Genomic DNA, 5,282 nt, shown 5'->3' with positions numbered 1-5,282 from the left:
AAAACATTCTAATGTTAAATATACAAATATCCAATTTACGCCATCAAAAGCCTTTTCGCCATCAAGACTCAGCAATATAGCCTTAGTTTCCTTCATTTGTATCGAGTTTACTATTTGCAGGGTCCTTCTTATGTTATCTAATGTTTGTCGTCCTGTAGTAAATCCAGTTTGGTCCTCGTCAATTAATTCTGTCATGAAATTCTGATATCTCCTTGCTATAATGGATGTGTATATGTTGTAATCTACATTGAGCATAGAAATGGGTCTGTAATTGTTACAATATTCTGCGTCTTTACCCTCCTTGGGGATTACAGATATGATTGCTTCATTACATGAGGGTGGCAATCTACCTTTCTTAAGGGCAGTGGCGGTTCTACATTGAGTTACTCCCCGGGCGAGGGGTGTTATATAAAGTAGAGTAATGTGTATAGTCTTTTTCCTTCGGATGCAGTTCACGCCATACATCAAACAGTCCATGTTCCTTCAACGACATGTTTACAAATTTAGATATATGTGTCTTATTTCTTTTTATACTTGTTGTGTCTACCCTATGATCCATTATCATATTAAAATCACCAGCACATATCACTATACCTTCAGATTTTAAGGCCATGACTGGGAATAATGATTTAAAGAATTGTTTAGTACTCTCTGGAGGGGCATATACATTAATTAACGTAACCATCTCTTCCTCTAGTTTCCCCTTCACTATAATATATTGTCCTTCTGTATCCTTGATTTCTTTTAGACATTCAAATTTAGTTGAGTTTTGTATAAGTATTGCCACACCTCTTTTGTTGCTTTGTTTACAAGTACTGTAATAGGTGTTTCTAAAACCAAATTTCTTCAGCTTTTCATGCTCTTCCTGGGAAAGGTGTGTTTCCTGCATGAAGATAACTTGAGCCTTAAGTTTTCTCATTTTCAAAATTATCTTAGTCCTTTTTTGGATTATTTAACCCATTAACATTTAACGACACTCACGATATGCTGTTCATTTATAGCTTTGGAAAATGGCATTATACTCCATGATATATATATATATATATATATATATATATTATATACCATGAGAACAAACAATATCCCAAAGAACATTGAGCAACTCAGCAATAAAAAAAAAATCGAACTAAGAAAACAACAGTAGGCACTTGCCCCCCACGTTTCCCCCGTGGGTTGAGGTGAAATTCAGATGAAATATGGGGGCCCCTCCTTAGTGAGGTCCATTCTTGTTATCCAGATTCTCTTGAGCATCTGTCTCATTAATTCAATTCAATTCAATTCAATTTTTTTTATATAGCGCCAATTCATATTTTACATTATCTCAAGGCACTTTACATTTAAAAGTCAAGACCTTAAAACAATATTAACGTAGAGAAACCCAACAGTTCCCACAATGAGCAAGCAGTGTGGGGAGGAAAAACTCCCTCATTAACAGGGAGAAACCTCTGGCAGAACCAAGCTCAATGTGGGCGGTCATCTGCCTCGACCAGTTGGGGTGAGGAAAGAAAAGTAAGGGGGGAGGAAAGGAGAGATGGGTGGAAAGCGGGGGAGAGAAGAGAGAGATGAGGTGGAGAGAGAGAGACCGGGAACAATTTGGCACCATCAGTATCAAGGCTGACTATAAAAATAACAATGTAGTGATCTACAACAGGATTATATATATTAATCAATTACTGAGTTATTGTAATAAATGATGACAATGGTGATGGTAGTCGTTGTTGTCCTGCAGTCCCGGTGCCGGAGTTATCTGAAACGATATAGAGAGAAGAGCCAGAGGGACTATGGGAGGACAAAGTGAACCTTTGACATGATGACATGTTAAAATAAATAAATAAATAAATAAACAGGTGTGGGGGGGCAGAGAGACAGAGAGACAGAGGGAAGTGATGAAGTGCTCAGTGCATAATGGGAGTTCCCCCAGCAGTCTAAACCTATAGCAGCACAACTAAGGGATGGTTCAGGACTCACCTGATCCAGCCCTAACTATAGGCTTTGTCAAAGAGGAAGGTTTTTAGTTTTACTTTAAATGCTGGGACAGTGTCTGCCTCCCGAACCCAGATTGGGAGCTGGTTCCATAGGAGAGGAGCCTGATAGCTAAAAGTTCTACCTCCTGCTCTACTCTTACAGACTCTTGGAACCACTAGAGAGCCTGTGTTTTGGGAACGAAGTAATCATTATAGCTCACACATACAGCGTCCGATCAGTCCTAACAGTGAAGACTGAAGACCTATATACAATCTCTTAGACTATTTGTCTTCAGTGTCTAACATGTGTTATCTTTCACTTACTTATTCATTTAGATGCACTTACATACTTTATTTGTCCATTCCTCGGTATTTCTGTAGTTTATGTTTTGCTCGTGTTTCGGTGTCCTCTTTGTTTCCTACCTGTTGCCATGGCCATGGGCCGGTGTCCCAGTGTATCCTCATTCTGGCCATAGGTGTCTAGAAACGGATTCCTCTCTCTTTTAAAACTTTCTTAATTCCCGCGTACTCCTTTCTTCTCTGAATTATTTCCGTGGCATAGTCACATTATTGGAAATAGTATTAGTTAGGTGATAAGTTGCAACATCATGTCCCAATTGGAGATTAGCCGTGCTGCACTGCTGCTGTGCCTGTGGAACAAAGAAGAAATTAACAATTAAGCCGCAGTATCATTAATTCCAGCTCTGTCCAACAATCCATATATAATAGCTCCAAAGACTCCTGGAAGAGAAATTGTCCTACCCTGAAGAGCAGTCATCCACAGGAGGAAAAGTGGCCACCTCACAGCCCCAGTGGTGTGACTACTCTTGGAGATTCTCCCATCACAGTGTCCTCTCCATGCAGTCTCTCTGAAGCTTCATCTGACGTGGCTGGCTGGAGAGGTGCGTGGACCAGTTCACATGTGAGAACAAAGCCTTTGCAGGGACTGGAGAATATGCTCTGCCTTTTGGGTGAGGATAAATCAATATTTAGGCGAAAAAAATGGATGCGACTAAAGAGGAGATGGAGAGCCCGTCATCAGTAGCGATCACTTAAATAACGTTGACTGTTGTGCTGTGCTCCACGAGGAGTCAAAATAATGTTATTATTCATGACTTTGCCTCACACAGAGCACCAAAAATGTTGTGATTATGTACTTTCCCTTGCGCGGGGTACGATTATGTACTTTCCTTCATGCGGGGCACCATTAAATGGTGTGCTTTTGGGCATTCAATAAATGTGGCTATCAGAGAAATATTAAATATTAATATTAAAAATATTAATATTAAACTGATAAAGGATAAATCGGGGCACCACCCTTCAAAGGAAGGGAAAAGATAGCCAATTTAAGAAATAAGACTTACTCACTACAAATTTGGAACTCTGATTAATAATTAAATAAATAACTATAACCAAAATTACCACATCAATAGCTAGCAAAGTTGAAGGATATGGAATTCTTGACAGTGTAGAGGTTGGCAAAATTTACACTTATGCAACATTAATGAAGATGGAGTTTTGAGACCATGTGGCTGAGATCACATGTATGTGTTAAGTTTGTGGAAATGAGTTTGTGAGGTGTTGGTGCCAGGTTAAAGAAAGTAGTTAGATGCATGCAAAGAAACTGATCAGTATAACAGAACTAACATTAACTTTCGAATAACATAGTCCCAAATATCACAACAACACAATTCAAACTTATAAACATCACATGAAATAGAAATAGGACTAAACAGTCCTTTGCTTAGCCTAGCGTAATAATAGAGCCCAGTTGTGTTACCCGTCCATGAAAAAGAGGGAAAGTTCCTTTTTGGATGTGCTGTTTGAAGTCGAGTGAAGTGGTCTTGTTGGTTTGTGGCTCCTGTTGTGCATCTGCTGGTCAGACCTTGTGTCGTGGCCAATTGTGCTGAAGTTCTTAGGCAGGCTCTCGCGTCACTGCCTTTGGAAGGTTTTAGCAGTCTGCTCCAGGCAGGCCTGCTGGAAGTTGAGGAGCTTGTGTAGGGAGGAAGTCTCCCTGGCTGGGAGAGCAGGGCCAGAACCTACTCCACCAGGAGCGGTCAGCAGGGGAAGAGGCAGAACAGAGAAGAGAGCTAGGAAACTCGGCTTATATTGGCCTTGTGACCTCATGGGTCATGGGGCACACAGTGACCAATAGTGGTTGAGAGTTGTCTTCAGGAGCAGTTTTACCACCTATATGTGAAGATGAAGAACCCTGGGAGACTGAGTTCTGGAAGCTCTCCTTTGTCTCCAGAGCAAAGGAGACATGCGGTCAGGCTTTTGACTACACATGTAGGCCCAACTATGGTTCACAGATACCAGGTCCCAACATGACATTATGGCTTCATTGAATGAAAATGTATTTAACCTATCTCGATGTGCTTCTTCAGGTTGGACGGGGAGTTTTTGAATGCCAATATTTCAGTCACTCTCTGTAGGCATAACAGGCACTTAATCTGGTAGGAAGAATCTTTCACTCCAACGTACGAAAATATTTCTTGAAAATACGGCCGGTGTAACGTTATCTTCATCACCACCACGGAGTTCACCAAGTTCGCCACTTTAGTCGAGATGCTCGTCATCTGCTACTGGAGCATGAACGTAAGCAGCAGAGCCGGCAGCAAGTGCTTCCATGATGGCATCAATAATGTGACATGTCCGTGTAGTAAAATTTCTGTTCATTACACTGTGTCACATATGAATGTCACTATGTACCTTTAATCTGCACTGCGAACTGAGGAGTGATTATAACATAAATTATAAATAGGATGTCCATTTTGGTAAAGGGGGATTTGTAGTTATGAGAGCAGTGTCTTCTTGATGAATTTTTACTGAACAAATCAGCGGTTGTCTCCGTAGGCAGGATTGTTGTCTTCACTAATGAGGACTGTGGTCTTCTCAGTTGACGGTCTGTTATTTTCACAAGCTAATAACTTGAAGCAAGGGAACTTGTTATTTATGTTTGGTAGTTCAGAGGACCAAAGAAATATCCTTTAATGTCTAGAGTTTTTGGTTCTTTGATTGGATTTGATAAGGATTTGCAGGCCAGCAATCCCTTTGATTGTTGCCCCCACATCAATCATCAAAGAAGATTTTAAGAAGCAACCGTTTCCATGGCAATTTTTATAACTCCACAACATGGCGGCCCCTGGGGGTTTATCAGGTTGACTTCTATATGATGCACATCACTGCGGAGCATACACAAATCCTGAGCTAGGCGGCTACTATACACATGTTGCACTGATAGCTACAGTGATCCCTGTCTGAGACTGAGGTTAGTCTCTAGACCAAATGAAGAAAATCAATCAAGGATTTCACATC

The 5,282-nt window shown here is 40.7% G+C and overlaps 1 long non-coding RNA gene across 1 annotated transcript; it reads right to left on the bottom strand.

The window, feature by feature from the left end:
- Positions 1 to 1,109: 1,109 nt before the first annotated feature.
- LOC138405189 (uncharacterized) lies at positions 1,110 to 4,891 on the bottom strand. Its single transcript, XR_011238874.1, has 3 exons — positions 3,745 to 4,891; positions 2,727 to 2,928; positions 1,110 to 2,614 (listed from the first exon to the last, which is right to left on the bottom strand). It is a non-coding gene; the product is annotated as an uncharacterized lncRNA (long non-coding RNA).
- Positions 4,892 to 5,282: the final 391 nt, after the last annotated feature.

Source organism: Paralichthys olivaceus, chromosome 16 (genome assembly GCF_024713975.1).
Source record: "Paralichthys olivaceus isolate ysfri-2021 chromosome 16, ASM2471397v2, whole genome shotgun sequence".
NCBI classification, from domain to species: domain Eukaryota; kingdom Metazoa; phylum Chordata; class Actinopteri; order Pleuronectiformes; family Paralichthyidae; genus Paralichthys; species Paralichthys olivaceus.
The sequence above is the reverse complement of the archived record's forward strand: the minus strand, read 5'-3'. Positions and strand labels throughout refer to the sequence as shown.